General features: G+C 42.4%; 1 protein-coding gene across 1 annotated transcript in view; it reads left to right on the plus strand.

Annotated features, from left to right (window-relative positions):
- Positions 1-7391: 7391 nt before the first annotated feature.
- HSD17B6 (hydroxysteroid 17-beta dehydrogenase 6) overlaps positions 7392-22839 on the plus strand; it is a 37252-nt gene continuing 21804 nt past the window's right edge. The window contains exon 1 of the mRNA XM_036894944.2: positions 7392-7542. The gene's annotated coding sequence lies outside the window, so the exon portion shown is untranslated. The remainder of the gene's footprint in view (positions 7543-22839) is intronic.

The following is a 22839-nucleotide window of genomic DNA, read 5'->3' on the forward strand; positions in this document are numbered from 1 at the left end:
CACCTGGAGCACAAGGGTTTTCCCCTTTCAAACTAGTGCATGGATGCCCCCCTCCCCCATGTCTGGGGAACCTTCCAGGGAACCTACATCAAATAGGGGATAAGGGAGTAAGAGAACAGCTCCAAGCCTTAGGAGTCACCTTAAGTGAGCTACAACAACACACCATAGAAAGAGCCCCATCTCCTTGGGAACCCCAGTACATTCTTTCCAGGTAGGGGACTCAGTCTGGGTCAAAGATTGGAGAAAAGACCCCTCAAGCCTCAGTGTACTGGGCCCCACATTGTTGTTCTAACCACTCTTACTGCCCTCAAGCTTTCAGGCATCACTCTGTGGGTCCATCACTCCATACTGAAGAAGGCCCATCACCCTGACCTGACGAAGAAACACATCAGTGGAGAGCCTAGCTAGACCACAAGAATCCCCCCACCTCCATGTCCAACGAGAACCCACTGACTGATACACATCTGTGTGCCATGGTTCCTGGCCCTCGTCAGTGTGGGATCCCTCATCCTGGGGACCAGACTCTCCACTGTTGCCCCTTCTGATTGGACTATCCCCACAGAGTTGCCATTGCCATTACTCATTGGGTGGCTGTAGGATGCGTTGTTGTGTTTACTTGCTTACATACCTTCTTTCCCTTCCCTTCCTCCCCCTCACTCCTGGGGAACCTCAGTGTGCCTGCATAAAGTCAGACCAATGGGGAACCAGGTTCAGTCCTATATCTACATGCCCACCACATGTTATAATAAGAACAGAGAATACCATTTGCCTTTAAGATGGGAAAGTGTACGGGACTGGAACAATAAGTAAACAGGACTCAGACTGTGCAATTAGGGGAAGAAAGGGATCCACTGTCTGCTGGACCTACTTCACCCACATTGGTATGTCTAATGAGGGGGGAGTCCAGGAACAGGCATGAAGGGACAAGGATGAAAAAATCGAGCAGTCCCTAAAGGCACTAACTAAAAGAGCCACCTTACCACAATACTGACCTCTCAGGACTCCTACAACTAACTCAGACCCTGGCCCCTACCCACCAGGTCAAGCAGGTCATTACAGCAGCCTATGAGTTAATTCAAAACATCAGCAATCAAATAGAAGCCTGCTGGCTTTGCTTGTCCTTAACCCACAGGGCCTATATTGGAACCCCAGTGCCCCTATATGGGAGCTCAACTCAGGCAACCGAAAATAATACAGCCCAGATCCAGACGGAACTAACGGTCTGGTAGCCTACAACATCCAGCTCCAACCCACTGCAGACAACATAACAGGCCTAACCAACTCAAAAGCAGGTAACACTAGCTATGGCTCTGTCCCAACCCAGTTGTGTTCCAAAAACTACATCACCAATCAGTCAGAAACTTATTGTGTCCCCCCCAGGAATTTTTCCTATGTACAGAAGTACTGCCTTCTGATGCCTCCAGATAAACTGGACAAGTTTATTCATGCCAGTCTTCCTCACCCCCGACATGTCTATCTGATCTAACCAAAGAAGCTGAGCAAGCTCTTGGCCCCTTTCTAAGGATACAAAAGCAGGCAGCTCTAAGCAGGTTATGTTGGGCGTGGGAACACTTGCAGGAATTGGAGCAGGGGCAGCTTGCTTAGGCTCTTCACTCCACTTTATCACAAACTTTCTCAAGAACTAAATGAGGACATGGAAAAGGTCACAGACTCCCTCCTTTCCCTGCAAGGTCAGATTAATTCACTTACAGCAGTCATGCTCCAAAACCGACAAGCCCTAGACCTGCTCACAGCTGAAAAGGGAGGAGCCTGTGCAGCAGGGGAGGAGTGCTGTTATTATGTGAACCAATCATGAATAGTAGCCACAAAAATCAAACAACTATAAGAAAGAATATTAAAAAGAAGAAAGGAATTAGAGACAGGGGAGATGTGGGAACTTAGCCAGTGGTCCTCCTGGTAGCTCCCACTGGCTGTGTTAGGCAGAAAGACAGAAATGAGCAGGATGAAAAGGAGAAAAGGCCCTCCAAAGTTGACTCAGGGAGCTGATCAAATAGAATCAGAAAGCCAGAAATGACTCAGAGAGTTAATCAGATGAAGCCACAGGGTCCAAGAGTGATTCAGGAAATGTAAAAGTTCCCCCCAGATAAGAAACATCAGAAGCACAGGCACAGCACAGCCTCTGTCCCCATTTCACCAATCAGAACAAGCCTAGAAAGCTGACAGCTGTCAATCGAGGACGTCTCTGCCCTGCCAAAACCACATAAAAAAAGCCTTAGAATGAGCATCCGGGTCTGTCTTATCCTAGGCAAGCCCGCTCTGTTACTCTATGCAGGGTGTATTCAAACTTACTTTACTTCCTTGACTTTGGTCTCTGGTCTCACTATATCTGACTTCCCTGCGACACAAAGCTGAGTCCTTTCCTTCCTAACAGCTGGGCCCTTACCTCTATCCTCCTCATTACTTTTGGCCCCTGTGTACTAATTGACCTCATAAAGGTCATAGAAAACACTGTTACAAATTGAACCACCACTCGTATATTGGCTCTGCAAGGCTATCAGTCTATCATAGATCAGGATGATGCCCCCTAAAAACAAAATGTTTAAGATGAGCATCAGAGGGGGGAGTGATAAGAAAAATTACATTTCTCAAACATGACAGACAGGGCCAAGAGGAGAATCTCAGCTCCCTTCCCAACCTTGGGACCCTTTCAGGTTCTTCTTCTGCCCTGCTTGCCGCATGTTCCAAACTGCCACATATACAGAAGTAGAAAAGTATAAATTTCACCCCTTACCTTTTCTTGGGGCTCAGACCTTTGGAGATCACTCTCCTCTGAGCCCTCTGGTGTGAAATAAATCTCCCACCCTCCAAAACCTCCCAGTGCCACTTGGTTCTTCCATCAGGTGATCCAGATCAGGTTCCATAACAGATCTGTTACTGAGACAGGTTCTTGGTCTTATTGAGAGAAAGCATTCAAGAACAGACATGAGCATTAAGAGTTTATTTGGAGAATAAAGTTCAGATAAAGACAAGGGTACATGCCTGAGAGTTAGGGTGCAGGCAGACCCAGAGCGGGTTGCACAGAGAGCAATGGGGAGCTTTTTTTATATGAAGGGAGATGAAATTTCACTAGGTGATATCAGTTTTCAAAGGGAGCGAAGTCTTTCTGGAGTCAGGCTTGCTTCACCCTCATGTTGGGTTGTTAGGCAGAAAAATAGATATGAGCAGGGTGGGAAGATAATAAGGCCAGGAAAGCCCAGCATTAATCAGTTAAAGCTCAAAAAGCTAGGAGCAACTTGGCCTGGAATGTTTGAATATTCCCCAGATAAAGGAGGGTACCTCAGCATAGCCCATGTCTTTATTGTGTTAATCATGCAGGTCTAGCTTATTTTTTAACTTTACCTATATGCTGTTTTTTTTCTCCTCCAGCCCCAATCAAGTAGTTTGCAACCAAGGCAAGTAATTTAGCATGCAGGCCCAACCATGAACAACATAGTAAAAGTCAGGAAGGATTCCATCTTAAAGATTGCATTTGAATACCCAGGAAGTTGAAAAGTAAGATTTTTAACTTACTCTTTAGCAAACAGATAATAACTCAGCCCACCTTGGGGGCTGGGCAGGCAGTCTTGTTTGATATGCTCCCAGACCAAGACACCGGTATCACAGGGAGAAATCAGAGCAGGAAGTTCCTTGTGTTAAGTTAATTCTAAATATTCAGAGACCACTTGACAAGTCTGCACCCCCAACTCCAGTCACATTCCTAAAGAATCCTTAAAAGGGGGAACCCCCAACCTTTTAGGACACTCCTCTCTCTGAGGTCTCCCACACTTTATAAGTGTGTAACCTTTTAACTTTAAACTCTCTTTTCAACTTTTTAGGGTGCTCCTCTCTCTCTCTGAGGTCGCCTGCACTTTTTCTCTGAGTAACTTTAAAAAAAACTTTTACTCTGCTTCACTACTGTGTCTCTGCCCTTCAATTCTTTGTTGTGGTGGGGTCAAGGACTGAGGAAAATACACAATGCTCCCCAAACAGGATGTGAGTTTTTTTTACTATATTTGGTTCTCTTTGTAACTGCCTTGGTTGGAGAGACATGAATTTTACTATGTTAGTGAGACAGGGACCATGAGTGTAGTCAGAATAGGGTGAGGGCCTCTGGAAAAAAGCAAGGCAAGATAATTACAGTCAGAGCAGTATAACAACATACAAAGAAAACCCCTACCAAAACTAAATTAAACATTAAGTTCTAGAGTCATTCTTTAGTGAGCTCAGTTGATATTCCCCAGATAAAGGAAAATAACCCATGTTTTTTATTATGCTAATCATTTGTAATCATGTGTAAGATTCACTTTAGCATGCTAAAAGGCCCAGGCCTATGTGCTGTTTTTCCTCCTTCAGACCTGATGGGATGATTTGCAATCTGGGCAATTAATAATGGTAAGCAAGCCCTGCCATAAACAACATAGTAAAAGACAGAAAAGATTCTACCTTAAAAATAAGATTGCATGTTAATACCCAGGAAGTTAAGAAGTAAAATTATTAACTTACTCTTTAGCAAACAGACAATAGCTCAGCTCACCTTGGGGGCTGGGCAGGCAGTCTTGTTTGATATGCTCCTTGACCAAGACACTGGTATCTCAGAGAGAAATCGGAGCAATAAATTTCCGGTGTTGAGTTAATTTTAAATATTCAGGGACCAGTTAACAAATTCACACCCCTAAGCCCTTTATCACATTCCAGAAAATCCTCAATTGCCCATAAAATCCCTAGACAATGCATAACTGAGGGCTCTCTTCTCCCCTCCCGGCATAAGCCAGGAGCTCTGTCCTCTCACTTTGTCTTTAAGTAAAAGCCTTTCCCTGGGTCTCCTACCTTAAGTGTTTGTTAAATTCATTCTTCAACTCTGCAAACAAGAACCCTGGCATCATTAGTGAGTGTAGAATATACTTGAGGGTGAAGTTCAGGTCAGCTTCTCCTCCATGTTGGAACCAGCCAGTTTGGGCTGGTCTAGTATCTATAGCCTCCCTCCCCATCCCAATGAAACATTAAAATGTGAGTAGAAATGAAAGGTAACAGCCTTACAGGCAGCTGAAAGCAGAAAAGTGCAGTGGGAGGGAGAAGGAGCTCACTGACCTTCTCAGCATAGTAAAGTCTCACTCCTCAGCTCCTAAAGCCAGGGTCACTTGGCATCTCATCTCTTCTTGGATCTGCATGGCATGGGGACTAGCCTCTACTACTTCAGGATCTGGGGGGTCATGCAGCATTGGATGGAGTGAGATTACACTCTGAGAACTTCCCAAAGAAGTGAGATTTTTAGGCAGGCTATTGCAGCTGTGATTCTCTCTGGGTCACTTAGGTGATGGGAACTCATAGGCTTAGATCAGAGCTCTCAGCAGCCCCTCCGTTCTTATCAGGACTAAAATAGACACTAAGTGAAGACTTGTAAATAGAATGAAATAGCTAAGAATTAAAGACACTTACTACTGGAAAAGCACAAAGAGACAAAATACAATTAAGTTGAGCAGTGAGAAAGCTTTATTTAAGGGTATGCACTTAAAGAAAAAGTATGGGCATCCTCAGAAAGGAGGCCCACTAAAAGGCTGGGTTTTCTGTCTTCTAAGCATCTTTCAGGAATGTGACAAAGGGCCAGGGGGTGTAGACTTGTCAAATGGTCTCAAGGTGCTTATCTCTGGTGAGAAACACTATGTCTCTTCTCTATTATCAGTCCTCCAGCTAATTCTGCAAAATAAACTTAGCACAAGGAATTTACTGATCTGATTCCTTCCTGTGAGTAAAATTGTAATATTTCCAGAATATCTCGCTTGGCTTTAGTTCATTTGCATATCCTTAGGGGTGGAGAGAAGTTCATCTCCATATCAGTGGGTAATTACCTGGGCAACTGAGGGCTTATCTGAACCTGAGAAGTTAGGGGTGGTCCTTCCTTGCTTGCTTCTGCCCGAGTTGGAAAGAGATGGCCCCAGACTGCAGTAAGCAATAAATGAGTTTTAAACTTTATTTCTCTCTTTGACTGATTTTGGTTTTAGAGATATTTTGCCCTTGGATTTCCTCTCACCAGACTTATACTCCCCAAGACAGTAACTTCTCTCTAAGAATGTATATCAGTTAAGATTTTTGTCTTGTTTTAAAGTTAATTAAGTTACTGTATGTTTACTAAAGAATACATTTAAAATCTTACCTCCTAACTTCATAGTTTTTTTAATAAAATCTTAACCTTAAAACAGAATCCCTCTTGTTCTTACTAAACTGTTTATATCTCAGCTTTTTAGAAAATTAATCATAATGCTTGTCTCTTGTCTCTGCTCTATCTCACTCACTCACTCCTTCCCTCTCTCCCTTCCTCTCTCTCTTTCCTTTCTGTTTTCTTTTTCTCTTTTTATTTTGCCTGTAACAGATCTGATTCTCCAGCTGAGTAGGGATGTGTGGGTAAAATTGTAATATTTCCAGATTTTAGTGCATTTGCATATCCTCAGGGGTGGAGAGAAGTTTATCTCCATATCAATGGGTAATTACCTGGGCAACCGAGGGCTTATCTGAACCTGAGAAGTTAGGGGGAGGTCCTTGCTTGCTTGCTTCTGCTGAATCAGGAGAGAGTTACCCTAGACTGCAGTTTGTAAGCAATAAATGGGTTTTAAACTTTATTTCTCCCTTTGACTGATTTTGGTTTTAGAGGTATCTTGCCCCGAGATTTCCCCACCCCGGACTTGCAGGATGTCACTGGTGAGAACTGCCAGCTTGGACAAGGCAGTAGAGCAGCCTGGACTCTATTGCCACAAGGGCAGGTGTTGAGAAAGCAGTGCAGGATGCAGATAAGGGCAGTGTTGGAGGAGGGATGCTGCCCACTGGGTATTCCTGGAGTCCTTTCAAGTTTCCAGAACTGGACTTGCCCTGAGCAAATGTGAGTGCATGTGTTTTGGGTTGGAAAGAGGATAAGGTCTCTTTGGAGAAAGGTCTTGATTACGTTTTTTATTTTCTTTAAAAGATTATTCAACTTTGATTCCTGAAAGACATTTTGTCACCATTGTTTTCTCTGCTTTTTTTATCTTCACTTCTTTGGTATTTTGAAAAGTATTGTTTAAAAATTGGGAGGGTCTCTTGCAAGTCCTTTTGCAGAGACAAGTACATTTGCATATCCTCAAGGGTGGAGAGGTCTTTTCCTTACCAAAAAGACCTCCTGGGCATGCTCGCTAGGTTGGGATTCTTGAATGTGGGGGGAAATCAGCTCTTTCATGGTTAATGCTGGTAGCTGTGGGGTCAGATTTTGAAACTCTCAGTAAGTAAAATGGGCTTTTTTAAATTAAGCCAAGAGAATTGTGGTCCTGAAGCTCTGTAGTCTAAACTGGATCCTGCCCTAATGCCACCCCCACTTCCCACTGCCAGAAAGCACTTTGCACTGGGAGTGATGAAATAGTTTTTCTTTTTTTTTAACCCACGTGGCCAGTGCACAAGGGTTTAATAGTCCCTTTATTCCTTCCTACTTGCTGCATTTCTGATCCTGTGGAGAACAGAGAAAGTAAAATTCCAAAGGCAGTTAAACAAGAAGTGTTGAAATCCACAAGAAATCCTCAGGTAACATTTTTTCTTTCTCTTTGTGGAATTTTATGTATTGATATGAAATGAAGTATGGTAATTTTTAAAAATGCCATTACAAGTCATCACATGCTGGAGTATTGCTAATTTTCTCCCATGTGGCAGAGGAATTGAGTCAGCTTTTGAAATGAGGCTGAGATTGGAGAATCTGTTAAGCTTTATTCTTGGACAAATGTAGCATCTTCAGAAAGAGTTTGAGGTAGCCTAAATAAAAGCACCTATACAGCAGGGTTATTAAAATGCAAAAAGAAGTTTAAAAAAAAGAAAGACAAATCAAGTAATAAAAGAGAAAAGAGAAGAAAAAATGCTACCTAAAAGGGCTAATAGGAATACCAAGAGTGTATTAAATTTGGCCCCCAACTTCTAAGATAATGTGAAGAACTAGATAATTTTTTAATAATAAATAGTATACTCTTTACTCAGAAAAGACAAATTGTCCCCCAGGTACTAAATGCAGGACAGGGCTTACCATGTGGTATCTTGCCCAGTGTACAAGTGCAGTGTTCTTAGTAATGATGCCGGGGTTCTTGTTTGTGAAGTCAAAGAATGAACTTAGTAAACACCCAAGATAGGAGAGCCAGAGAGAGGCTTTTATTGAGAGATACAGTGAGAGAACAGAACTCCTGGCTCATGCCAGGAGGGGACAAGAGAGCCTGCAATGGTGTGTTGTCTAGGGGATTTATAGTCAGTTGAGGATTTTCAGGAATGTGGCTAAGGGCTAAGGTTGCAGACTTGTACCACCTGCCCTGCCCCCAAGGTGGGCTGGGTTGTGGTGTGTGTTTGCTAGGGCTGTTTATAGTTGAGATACAGTGAAGTCATGGGTTATGCTGAGATACCCTTTTTTATTTGTGGAACACTCAAACATTTCAGGCCAAGTTGCTCCTGGCCTTTTGAGCTTTAACTGATCTCACTGAAGATGTCTATATTCCTAGTCTGGTATCTTTACCCTAGAGAATTAGTGTGACCTTGACTTTGCATAATGCTTAACAGTTTCAATAGGGACTTCTTTGCACATTGTTACATTGTTCTGTCTATAATTATTTTGCTTTGCTTTATCCAGAGGCCCTCACCCTACTCTGACTACACCCACGATCCCTGTCTCGGTAAAAATTTTATTCCAAATGCAATTTTCCTCAGACTGTTTCGTTCCATTTTCTTCTCTTTCTTTTTTTTTTATCAGATGAGTGTTTTTATTTTACTAATTTGAGTCAAAAACACAGATCATAAGTGGACAGTTCAATGAATTTTCACAAAATTAACACATCTGTTAAAGCCACACAGGTCCAGAAACAACATCACCAGCACTACGACAACCCCTAGAATCTCCTTCAGGCATTGACCCCTTCCCATTCCCAAAGGTAAACACTAATCCGACCTGTAGCAACAGAGATTAGTTTTGTAAAACCTTGTATAAATGTAATCATATAGTGTGTGTTCATTTGTTTCACAATATTATGTTTGTGAGATTCATTCCTCTAATTGTATACAACTGTTAGGAAGGAAGGAACTCGGCTCGGTGTTGCAGGGAAGTCAGATATAGTGAGACAAGAAACCAAAGTCAAGAAAGCAAAGCAAATTTTAATACACTGCATAGAGTAACAGAGTGGGCCTGCCTAAGATAAGACAGGCAGGCATGGATGCTCATTCTGAGGTTTCTTTTATGTGGTTTTGGCTGGGCAGAGAGGTCCTTGATTGACAGCTGTCAGCTCTTGAGGCTTGTTCTGGCTGGTGAAATGGGGACAGGGCTGAGCTGTGCTGTGCCTGTGCTTCTGATGTTTCTTATCTGGGGGGACCCTGAACATTTCCTGAATTACTCTTGGACCCTATGGCTTCATCTGATTAACTCTGAGTCATTTCTGGCTTTCTGGTTCTATTTGATCAGCTCCCTGAGTCATCTTTGGGGGGCCCTTTCTCCTTTCCATCCCAGTCACTTCTGTCTTTCTGCCTAACATTCCCCCGTCAAGCAGTTGGGACCCAAATCATTGGGATGAGGGGCAATGACCACTCTGGCTGCTTCCTGCTAGTGAGGGATAGTGTGGTCATTTGGGTCCCTCTACTTGCTGACTCTTGGGATGGTGGAGAGTAGGACAGTAAGGGTGCCCATCTAGGGATTCCAGGAAGACAGCTGATTCATCAGTTGGCAAGGGTTTGAACCCTCATGACAACGGGACTTGGACCTCGATGGACCTTAGTCTGGAAGAAACAAATTTAATTAAGAGATTTAGTAAGCATGGTCCAAACAGTAGGGCTAGGAGAAGCATCAGTACGGGTCCTACCACGGGAAGCAACGAGGATGTCCAGCTCCAAATCTGGGACCAGTTGCCCCAGGATTCTTATAGTTGTTGTCGGATTCTGGAAGCATGTTCAGAAAACTTTTGGACAGTGTCTCTAACTAGGCCAGACTGGTTAGCATAAAAGCAACATTCCTCATCTAGAAAGAGGCATATGCCTCCCTTTTCAGCAGTCAGGAGGTCCAATCCTCTTTCATTTTGAAGAGTGACTGCTGCTAAGGAGTCTGTTTGATTTTGAACAGTTATAATACTTTGGGCAATTTGTTCTAGGCTGTCAGAAAAATCTTTGGACAGGCTTTGATAATAGGACAGTGAGATAGTCCAGCTATGCCAGTGCTTCTTTAGTCCTATGGTGATTCCTAAGCCTATTAAGAGAGGGGTGACTGTAGGTCATTTAGCTCTTAGTGGTAAGACAGAGGAATGGTCAGTGATTGTTTATTGGAGACTATGTCAATGTCTGGGGCCAGGTGGACTAGGGTACAAGTCCCAGTCCAATTAGCTGGGAGGCACAAGTAGGTATTTAATCTGCATAAGCAAAAGACTCCTTGGTTTTTGAGACAGAAATTAGTTTCAATGGAAAACAAGCAGGTGAGTTTGTTGTTTTCATTTTCCCAGGCAGATAGGGTCCCTGCTAATACAGCTCCAGTTAAGGGTTGCAAAGGGCCCTGAGGCGTGTAGCGGATTGCTCCAGAAGTTTTGTTTTCCCATTGTATGAAATTCCTTTTGGTATCTATTAGAACCCACTCGGAAGAATTTTCATAAGTGGGGACTAGTAAGCATTCATGTTGAGTAGGCTAGGAACATATTTCCTGAGGGAAAATATTTATACAAGAGACAGATCTGCTTTGGCTATATCCTGTTAGGCCTAGGAAAGCCCTGAGTTGTTTGTGGGTAGTAGATTGGGGAAGGATGGGGAAATAATGGCCTAAACTCAGTCTAGCGAAAGGCCTCTTTTTCCAGGAGTAAGGATTATTCCCAGGTAAGTGACCTTTTGTTTTACTAACTAAGCTTTGGCCCTTGAAACTGTATATCCCTGCTCAGCTAAGAAATTAAGGGTTTGAATGGTATGATTGCTGGAGTCTTGTTTTGTGGAGGAACAGATTAAGATCATCTACATATTGTACAAGTGTGCCCCCATTGTTCAGGTGCAGGTGGGCCAAGTCTTGGGACAAGGCTTGTCCAAATAGATGAGGATGGTCTCTAAACCCCTGGGGGAGGACAGTCCAGGTTAGCTGACCAGAGGTGTTTTCTGGAGTGGTCCATTCAAAAGCAAATTGTCACTGTGACTGTTTTTCTAAGAGGATGCACAAGAAAGCATCTTCAAGATCTAGAGTTGTAAACCACGGTGTCAGGTGGAATAGTTCCTAATAGAGTATATGGGTTAGGATCTGCCTCACTGCCAATTCTTAGATCATGTACTGGGCAATAAGTCTGGTCTTTCTTTCTGATGGCCAGGCCTGGAGTATTATATGGTGAATTAGTTGGAACTAGCAGCCCATGTTTGAGGTATTTGGAAATCAGAGGCTGGAGGCCTTTACGAGCCCGGGCTTTATAGGATATTGTTTTTGGCTGGGAAACTTAGTTGGATCTTTGAGCTGGTTGACTACTGGGGTGGCATGCTTAGCCCTTCCTGGGATTCCCTCATCCCAAATGTCAGGATTAACAAACTATTCCCAGTCCTGAAAAGCTGAACATGGGGTTTTGTTCGGGAACAACCAGAAGTTGGAGAGGAGTTTGACTAGCTGGGGGAAAGCTAAAAATCATCCTGGTGTGTAATTTTTCTAGTATGTCTCATCCCAAGAGGGAAATAGGGCATTCTTTTACAACTAAAAATGGATGTGAAAAATAAAGGCTATGGAGGAGACATCCTAGGGTGGAGAGAAGGGCTGAGTAGTAGGGGTCCCTGTCACTCTGAGTGCTATACAAGTTCAAGAGGATAGGGTTCCAGAATAGGAACTGAGGACAGAGTAGGAGGCCTCAGTGTCAATTAAAAAGAATATTGTTCTACCTGCCATGTCCATGGTTACCCTAGACTCAAGTCCAGTGATGTCGATGTCATGGATTGGGGCTGACCGGCCAGGGCCTCTTCCTTCCTGTGAAAGGAGCTCAAGGACCATGGGCAGCTCCAATAGCCCAGGGACCCTGCAGCCTATGGAGCAAAGGGCAGCCCAGTGACCCATTTCCTTACATTTGTAGCAGGGAGGTTGTGGAGGCTTATCTCTATTAGGACAGCTCTTAGCCCAATGCCCAGTCTCACGATAGATGTTACACTTATTATCTTTCTTAGAATTCTGGTCAAGACCTGGTGAGCCTCTGGACATGGACTGAGCCACAGGGGTGGCTAATAGCTGAGTATGTTGGGTCTCCTTCCTCCTTTCCTTTTCCTGAGCCCCAGCCTCCTCTTCCTGATCACGGCCATAGAACACAGTGTTGACCGTGGTCAGGAGTTCATCTACACTGCTATTATTAGGGTTTGTCTGGATCTGTTTTTTGTAATTTTCTTGTGATGACTGTGAGAGGAATTTATCTCTCAGAATTACTTGTCCCTCATATGTGTCTAAATCTCGTTTCTGTGTTTCTGCCTAACACAGCTGCAGTTCATTCCTTTTTGTTCCCACATAGCATTCCATCGCATGAACATACTGACAAATCAAAAACTATATAGACTAAGAGATCTCTCAAATAAAAGGGTTAATTGAGCTGGTACCAATGCAACTAAGAAAACAGAGTGAGACATGGGACAAGAAGTTTCTGCTTCATCAGTAGCAAGGCCAGTTAACAGAAACAACTTGTCCGCTAGACTCAATGAGACAGAGTACAAGTATGAGGGGTTTAAAGGAAATAAAGTTTATTAAGTTCACCCTGGCTATAGATAAGGAAGACAGGCTAATGAGAAGTGGTAGTTAGTCCACAGAGAAGGCTCATGGGTTGGCTGTTAATGGTGGTCAGGCACTATTCATATGCAAGGGGGATGTGGTGGTTCTGAGGACCTTCTAGATGCTTTTAAAATGACTTTCATTTCTTTTCCTGATTGCTATGGTTAGGACTACAAGTGCCATGTTGAATTGGAATAGTGACAGTGGGCATCCTTGTCATGTTCCTGATCTTGGAGGAAAAACTTAAAAGTCTTTCTCCTTTGAGTATGATGTTAGCTGTGAGCTTGTCAGGCATTGCCTGTGTTATGTTGAAGTATGCTCCTTCTATAACCACTTTGTTGAGAGTTTTCATAAAGGAATGTTGGATTTTGTCCAAGTCTTTTTCTGTGTCTGTTGAGATGATCATATGATTTTTATCTTTAATTCTGTTAAAATGCTGTATCATATTTATTGATTTGTGTATGTCAAACCATCCTTGCATGTCAGGGGTTTGAAACTAGAACTCTCCCACCCAATCACTAGGTCCCAGGGCATCTGCATCCTGTACATTCAAGTGCTTCCCTTCCTCCTCATACCCACTGCATGGTAACTTTTTCATCTCCTGTGTTCCTTTGCTCAGATGCTCTCTCAGCAAAGTCACTCTGGCCACCACATTTAATGCTGCAAAGTCCTCATGACCCTCCTTACTCCACAGTATGCATCCTCTTTTAACATATTCATGATGTCTTGTTTATTTTATTTGTTTAAATGCTTAATTGAGATATACTCACATATACAGTTTACCCATTTAAAGTATATGTCAGTAGTTTTTAGTATATTCACAGTTATTAATAATATTATAATCAATATTAGAACATTTCCATTACCTCAAAAAGAATTCCCTTACCCTTTAGCAGGCACTCCCTATTTTCCCCCAACTCCCCAAACCCAGCCCTAGGCAACCACTTCTCTACAACATAGAGACATTGGAGGAGAGGAGCCCTTAGTGGACCAGGAAGCCCCTGACATGATAGGCAGAATGTTGTGGGCATGAGTTAAGAGTCTCTGGGCCATTGTTTGGAAGTGAGGAGCATGGAGGTTGAGCTGATCTTGATTTTGGTAGGGAGGCAAGACATAAGCTCATCTGTGGAAGGAGAGCCAGCTGAACTTGAGGTTTTGAAATCGAGAAGGTTGGAAAAGATTTGGAACAGGAACTGGGAAAACATAAGGGAGGAGACAAATAGAGGCAAACAAAGTTTGCATTGCACTGGTGAAATTCCAGCCAAGACACAGTAACATCAATTTGTTGTACAAATAACTGAGTTTGCTGTCTGGCCTTTCTCTAGCCTTACTTGGCAGCTGGCAACTAGAGAATGGGGATGGTAAAGGTTTGGGGTACCAGTAAAACATCCCCCAAGTGGCTTGCTGTGAGATCCAGGGAGAACAGAGTGGTACATGAAGCCATGAAAGGACTGAATAAGAAATGGAGGAAATGGGGGGCACAGTGGGAGATGGGGGCAGGTGGATGTAGGGAATGGGGCAGGGACGGACCAAAGATGTGAGAGGGCTGTGGTCTGAGAGGCACTTTCAGCTTTCAAGCTCTGTATGGGAGAGCAGCTTCGAGCAGTGGTGAAGACCAAGGTAAGGGTTAGGCCTCAAGTAAACAGTAGAAGCCTTAACTTACACACTGCCATTTTCATGCAAGGTGTTTTCTAGGTTCCACTTCAAACCTCCTTAAAGAAAATTAACCAGGCAGCACCATGTGGATGAGAAGGAAAGAGACCAACAGTGCAGTGTGAGAAAGTTAAATTCTCCTTACCAGAACAGGGAGTCAGCTGAGAATGCCTAGAACTGATAAATTAAGAAATAGCATGGAAGTATATAAATCCTCTGGGTCAAAGGCAGGAACATAAGTGATTTCGCAGCTTTTGCAGATGCATGGTTATAGAAATAAGCACACACCAATTTGAGGCTTGATACTTAAAACAGTCCAGGCATCTTTAGGTATTTGATTCATGTTCAGGTTTGACCCATGTTTTGGAATTCCACCTGGCCTGGTATTATCTCTTCTGCAATCATAGTCCTCTCACTGCCAAGTATGGGATGGTTATATGGTAATATCCAGGGAGGCCGTGGGGCCCCAGCTTCTCCCTAATGGAAGAAATGGATTTCCATCTTTGACTGGCATCAGAAAATTAGCCTTTTAGTCAGTAAGCAGGCAGGATGAAGCTGTCTGTTACTACAGTGCACCAGAGAATGTCAACTGGGCAGGATTTAAGCAGCTGGCTAGAGAACACAGAGCTCTCAGATTGGAGAGAGGCAGCAAGCTTGGGGTGGGAGGGGAGTACGGGGAGGGGGAAAGGGAGGGGGAGGGGAAAAGGAGAAGAGGGGGAAGGGAGGGAGTAAAAATCTCTATCGGTTATTTTTTTCCCCCTTAGTGGCCTCTCCAGTTTTACTCCCCTACACACTTAATGGTTCTGGACCAATTACAATATGATGGTGGTGGTGGGTGCCTCCCTACCAACAAGCAATTCTCTGAGCTGGGTGCCCTGCAGGTCAACTCAGTTCAGAAACTGTCTGCCAGGATATAATGTGAGATTCCACAGGTTAAAGGCTCAGTCCTACCAAAACTACCCTTTTCCCCTCACTTGAGATGCCAGTTGCAAACCAGATTGTCACCTCTGCTTCCAACCAACTGGCTACAGATTGGAGGTTCCTGCAACCCCCTCCTCAAGCTTGATTAACTTGCTGGAGTGGCTCACAGAACTCACAGAAACATTTTACTTACCAAATTATTGGGTTTATTATGAAAGGATATAACTCAAGAACAGCCAGACAGAAGAGATGCAGAGGGCAACGTAGGGGGAAGGGTACAGAAGTGCCATGCCTTCTCCCTAAATCTCTGACCTGGAAGCCCTCTGAGTCCCATCCTATCAGGTTTTTATGGAGGCTTCATTGCGTAGGCATGATCAATTTAAATCATTGACCACTGGTGATTGTACTCAATCTCCATCTCCTCTCTCCTCCCAGGGTCAGATGGATGGGACTGAGAGGTCTCCTGGCAACCAGTCCCCATCCTTAGGTGTGTTCCCAACGTGACCTCATTACCACACCAAAAGACACCTTCATTACTTTCATCACTTAAGAAATTCCAAGTGTTTTAGGATCTCTGTGCTAGAAATAGACTAAGACCAAATATTTATTTCTTACTATAAATCACAATATCACAACCCTTTATTTCCCTCTAGCTACTGCCTTCTCTCCTCTCCTTCCCAGACCAGGCTTTGGAAAGAAGAGTCCCCACTTGTCTCCACTTCCTGCCCTCCAGTCCATCCGTCAGCCCAGTGCAGATGGGTTTCTGTGCCCTTCGTTCCCGGGAAGCCTGCTGAGTAAGACCACCAGGGATCTGCTAGGACTCAGTGGACCTCCCTGCTGCATGGCTGACCCGCACTAAGCCCCTCTTCTCTTGGCTTCCTTCCTCAGTCTTGCTCCTACTTCTGTGGCCCATTTTCCCTTTTTCTCCCTTTGTTTTTCCCATATTTTTGTTTTGTATTAATTTATCTATCTAACAAAATAGTCCTTGTTATGCACCAGTCACTGTACAGGTGCAGATAAATAACTAGCCTGGGCTCTCAGTGGCTTTATAGTCTACAAGTGGGGAGAAACAGTGGACATTACGGTGAACTCAAGTGCAGGCTCCAGGGGGCACCCAGGAGGGAGTGGGTAGCTTAGCTCCGGGGGTAGGTTAAGAGGGGGGAGGAAGTCACTCTTCCTCTTCTGCCCCATGCTGTACATATCCCTCAGTGCTCATCTGTAAAATAATGTGGCAGCCATGAGGTGTGTTGCTCAGATCTCCCTTCAAGAGAAGCTGCTTCAAGGAGCACCGCTGACTCACAGCGTCCAGGTGCTGCACCTGCAGGTCTGCCGTGGTACTTATACTGAGGCTTGCTTCTCCTGGGCAGCCACAGCTTATGACTGAACATAACCACAGCGCTAGAGCCCAGCCAGTTCTTCCCAGTGTGAGGCCCTGTTGGGCAGTCCTTGTTCAAGGCCTGGCTCAAACTTTCTTTTTTTTTTTTTTTTTTTTTTTTAGATAATTATTTTTTATTGAAGGGTAGTTGACACACAGTATTACATTACATTAGTTTCAGGTGTACAACACAGTGATTCAACATTTATATACATGATAATTCTAAGTACCAGCTATCACCATACCAAGTTGTTACAATATTTTGACTATATTCCTTATGCTATACATTACATCCCGGTTGCTTATTTATTTTACAACTGGAAGTGTGTACTTTTTCTTGGTTGTTGTTGTTAGGGCATCTCTCATATTTATTGATCAAATGGTTGTTAACAACAATAAAATTCTGTATAGGGGAGTCAATGCTCAATGCACAATCATTAATCCACCCCAAGCCTAATTTTCGTCAGTCTCCAATCTTCTGAAGCATAACGAACAAGTTCTTACATTGAGAACAAATTCTTACATAGTGAATAAGTTACATGGTGAACAGTACAAGGGCAGTCATCACAGAAACTTTTGGTTTTGCTCATGCATTATGAACTATAAACAGTCAGTTCAAATATGAATACACATTTGATTTTTATACTTGATTTATATGTGGATACCACATTTCTCTCTTTATTATTTTTAATAAGATGCTGAAGTGGTAGGTAGATACAACATAAAGGTAGAAAACATAGTTTAGTGTTGTAAGAGAGCAAATGTAGATGATCAGGTGTGTGCCTGTAGACTATGTGTTAATCCAAGCTAGACAAGGGCAATAAAACATCCACATATGCAGAAGATTTCTCTCAGAACAGGGGGGGTGAGGTTCTAAGCCTCACCTCTGTTGATCCCCAATTTCTCACCTGATGACCCCCCTGCGACTGTGCCTGTCTTAGGTTGTTCCTCCCTTGAGGAATCTTACCCGTCTCTGGCTAACCAGTCATCTTCCGGGGCCATACAGGGAAATGTTAAGTTGGTAAGTGAGAGAGAAGCCTTATTGTTTGAAATGGTTAGCTTTTTATTTCTTTGCATATTTATGCCCTGTGGCTTCTATGCCCAGCATTTGTCTTGAGGTATCTTTACCACTTGGAGGAGTTATGATACTCGGTAAATTTGATATGAGGCACGAATTCTATTTAAGAATTCGTTGTAATTAGGAAGGAAGAAGAAAAGCTATAGAAGTAGCAGGCGGGAGAAAACATGGGAAGATTGATTATTTCTTTGACATATCTTCTTGTAGAGTAACTTCAGCATGTATAGATTTTAAGCTACTACTTAAATTGCACACACACATTAACATAATAGGAGTATAGTTACATAACCAAAGCATACCTGTAATTACCAGCCATCTCCAGTGAAACCAAGAAAACCAGTTAGGCACCCTAGGCATTTGTGAAAACTTATCAATGATATGATGGTTATTATCTAACTGAATTTGAATAGTTTGAGAAAAATCAGACAAATTAAAACAACCCATTCCTGGGCACTGTTCACATCCCATATGTTCTTTTAACAGTAAATAGTCTGTAGTTGTAAGATTTTGGAGCGCTACAATTTGCACTTCTCCTAATTCTTGGTTGAGTTCCAACAGTATAGATCCAGTCAAATTTGTTGTTTTACTGTATGCACAGGCCAGCTTAGATATCTACTTCATTCCCATGGCAAGTCCAGGAGCTGGTGGGATGAGTGCATCTACAGCTGTAGCAGTGCGTGGATCTTTGTTGGGGTTTTTTGATGATCATCTTCTGGCATGAGTCTTCCCGAGAGTGCTGATGTTGGAAGTTCTCTTTCATATCGTTTCTTAGTTCATTTTCGGGGTAGCCCAATTAGGCTTTGATCCTCTGTATAAACACAAACAGACCCTTTGCCTACACTTTTATATGTCCTTTATATCATTGTGTAGAACTCATTAGAGGTCACCACATAGGAACTGCATTTTTTTTTTAAATCATTAATCTACACTTACATGACGAATACTTTGTTTACTAGGCTCTCCCCTATACCAGGTCCCCCCTATATACTCCTTTACAGTCACTGTCCATCAGCGTAGCAACCTGTTGTAGAATCACTACTTGTCTTCTCTGTGTTGTACAGCCCTCCCCTTTCTCCCACCCCGCTATGGATGCTAATCTTAATACCCCCCTACTTCTCCCCCCCTTATCCCTCCCTACCCACCCATCCTCCCCAGTCCCTTTCCCTTTGGTACCTGTTAGTCCATTCTTGAGTTCTGTGATTCTGCTGCTGTTTTGTTCCTTCAGTTTTTCCTTTGTTCTTATATTCCACAGATGAGTGAAATCATTTGGTATTTCTCTTTCTCTGCTTGGCTTGTTTCACTGAGCAAAATACCCTCCAGCTCCATCCATGTTGCTGCAAATGGTTGGATTTGCCCTTTTCTTATGGCTGAGTAGTATTCCATTGTGTATATGTACCACATCTTCTTTATCCATTCATCTATCGATGGACATTTAGGTTGCTTCCAATTCTTGGCTATTGTAAATAGTGCTGCGATAAACATAGGGGTGCACTGATCTTTCTCATACTTGATTGCTGCATTCTTAGGGTAAATTCCTAGGAGTGCAATTCCTGGGTCAAATGGTAAGTCTGTTTTGAGCATTTTGATGTACCTCCATACTGCTTTCCACAATGGTTGAACAAGTTTACATTCCCACCAGCAGTGTAGGAGGGTTCCCCTTTCTCCACAGCCTCGCCAACATTTGTTGTTGTTTGTCTTTTGGATGGCAGCCATCCTTACTGGTGTGAGGTGATACCTCATTGTAGTTTTAATTTGCATTTCTCTGATAATTAGCGATGTGGAGCATCTTTTCATGTGTCTGTTGGCCATCTGTATTTCTTTTTTGGAGAACCGTCTGTTCAGTTCCTTTGCCCATTTTTTAATTGGGTTATTTGTTTTTTGTTTGTTGAGGCGTGTGAGCTCTTTATATATTCTGGACGTCAAGCCTTTATCGGATGTGTCATTTTCAAAGATATTCTCCCATACTGTAGGGTTTCTTTTTGTTCTATTGATGGTGTCTTTTGCTGTACAGAAGCTTTTCAGCTTAATATAGTCCCACTTGTTCATTTTTGCTGTTATTTTCCTTGCCCGGGGAGATATGTTCAAGAAGAGGTCACTCATGTTTATGTCTAAGAGGTTTGTGCCTATGTTTTCTTCCAAGAGTTTAATGGTTTCATGACTTACATTCAGGTCTTTGATCCATTTTGAGTTTACTTTTGTATATGGGGTTAGACGATGGTCCAGTTTCATTCTCCTACATGTAGCTGTCCAGTTTTGCCAGCACCATCTGTTGAAGAGACTGTCATTTCGCCATTGTATGTCCATGGCTCCTTTATCAAATATTAATTGACCATATACGTCTGAGTTAATGTCTGGATTGTCTAGTCTGTTCCATTGGTCTGTGGCTCTGTTCTTGTGGCAGTACCAAATTGTCTTGATTACTATGGCTTTATAATAGAGCTTGAAGTTGGGGAGTGAGATCCCCCCTACTTTATTCTTCTTTCTCAGGATTGCTTTGGCTATTCGGGGTCTTTGGTGGTTCCATATGAATTTTTGAATTATTTGATCCAGTTCATTGAAGAATGTTGCTGGTAGTTTCATAGGGATTGCATCAAATCTGTATATTGCTTTGGGCAGGATGGCCATTTTGACGATATTAATTCTTCCTAGCCATGAGCATGGGATGCGTTTCCATCTGTTAGTGTCCCCTTTAATTTCTTTTAAGAGTGACTTGTAGTTTTCAGAATATAAGTCTTTCACTTCTTTGGTTAGGTTTATTCCTAGGTATTTTATTTTTTTTGATGCAATTGTGAATGGAGTTGTTTTCCTGATTTCTCTTTCTGTTGGTTCATTGTTGGTATATAGGAAAGCCACAGATTTCTGTGTGTTGATTTTGTATCCTGCAACTTTGCTGTATTCCGATATCAGTTCTAGTAGTTCTGGGGTGGAGTCTTTAGGGTTTTTTATGTACAGTATCATGTCATCTGCAAATAGTGACAGTTTGACTTCTTCTTTGCGAGTCTGGATTCCTTGTATTTTTTTGTTTTGTCTGATTGCCGTGGCTAGGACCTCCAGTACTATGTTAAATAACAGTGGAGAGAGTGGGCATCCCTGTCTAGTTCCCGATCTCAGCGGAAATGCTTTCAGCTTCTCGCTATTCAATATAATGTTGGCTGTGGGTTTTTCATAGATGGCCTTTATTATGTTGAGGTACTTGCCCTCTATTCCCATTTTGCTGAGAGTTTTTATCATGAATGGATGTTGAACTTTGTCAAATGCTTTTTCAGCATCTATGGAGATGATCATGTGGTTTTTGTCTTTCTTTTTGTTGATGTGGTGGATGATATTGATGGACTTTCGAATGTTGTGCCATCCTTGCATCCCTGGGATGAATCCCACTTGGTCATGGTGTACGATGGTTTTGATGTATTTTTGAATTCGGTTTGCTAAAATTTTGTTGAGTATTTTTGCGTCTACGTTCATCAGGGATATTGGTCTATAGTTTTCTTTTTTGGTGGTGTCTTTGCCTGGTTTTGGTATTAGGGTGATGTTAGCTTCATAGAATGAGTTTGGGAGTATCCCCTCCTCCTCTATTTTTTGGAAAACTTTAAGGAGAATGGGTATTATGTCTTCCCTGTATGTCTGATAAAATTCCGAGGTAAATCCATCTGGCCCGGGGGTTTTGTTCTTTGGTAGTTTTTTGATTACCGCTTCAATTTCGTTGCTGGTAATTGGTCTGTTTAGATTTTCTGTTTCTTTTTGGGTCAGTCTTGGAAGGTTGTATTTTTCTAGGAAGTTGTCCATTTCTCCTAGGTTTCCCAGCTTGTTAGCATATAGGTTTTCATAGTAGTCTCTAATAATTCTTTGTATTTCTGCGGGATCTGTTGTGATTTTTCCTTTCTCATTTCTGATACTGTTCATTTGTGTTGACTCTCTTTTCCTCTTAATAAGTCTGGCTAGAGGCTTATCTATTTTGTTTATTTTCTCGAAGAACCAGCTCTTGGTTTCATTGATTTTTGCTATTGTTTTATTCTTCTCAATTTTATTTATTTCTTCTCTGATCTTTATTATGTCCCTCCTTCTGCTGACCTTAGGCCTCATTTGTTCTTCTTTTTCCAATTTTGATAGTTGTGACATTAGACCGTTCATTTGGGATTGCTCTTCCTTTTTTAAATATGCTTGGAGTGCTATATACTTTCCTCTTAAGACTGCTTTTGCTGCGTCCCACAGAAGTTGGGGCTTAGTGTTGTTGTTGTCATTTGTTTCCATATATTGCTGGATCTCCATTTTGATTTGGTCATTGATCCATTGATTATTTAGGAGCGTGTTGTTTAGCCTCCATGTGTTTGTGAGCCTTTTTGCTTTCTTTGAACAGTTTATTTCTAGTTTAATGCCTTTGTGGTCTGAAAAGTTGGTTGGTAGGATTTCAATCTTTTGGAATTTACTGAGGCTCTTTTTGTGTCCTAGTATGTGGTCTATTCTGGAGAATGTTCCATGTGCACTTGAGAAGAATGTGTATCCTGTTGCTTTTGGATGTAGAGTTCTGTAGATGTCTATTAGGTCCATCTGTTCTAGTGTGTTGTTCAGTGCCTCTGTGTCCTTACTTATTTTCTGTCTGGTGGATCTGTCCTTTGGAGTGAGTGGTGTGTTGAAGTCTCCTAGAATGAATGCATTGCATTCTATTTCCTCCTTTAGTTCTGTTAATATTTGTTTCAGGTATGTTGGTGCTCCTGTATTGGGTGCATATATATTTATAATGGTTATATCCTCTTGATGGACTGAGCCCTTTATCATTATGTAATGTCCTTCTTTGTCTTTTGTTACTTTCTTTATTTTGAAGTCTGTTTTGTCTGATACCAGAATTGCAACACCTGCTTTCTTCTCTCTGTTGTTTGCTTGAAATATCTTTTTCCATCCCTTGACTTTAAGTCTGTGCGCGTCTTTGTGTTTGAGGTGAGTCTCTTGTAAGCAGCATATGGATGGATCTTGCTTTTTTATCCATTCTATTACTCTGTGTCTTTTGATTGGTGCATTCAGTCCATTTACATTTAGGGTGATTATTGAAAGGTATGAATTTATTGCCATTGCAGGCTTTAAGTTTGT

This window comes from Manis pentadactyla, chromosome 10, assembly GCF_030020395.1.
Source record: "Manis pentadactyla isolate mManPen7 chromosome 10, mManPen7.hap1, whole genome shotgun sequence".
Classification (NCBI taxonomy): domain Eukaryota; kingdom Metazoa; phylum Chordata; class Mammalia; order Pholidota; family Manidae; genus Manis; species Manis pentadactyla.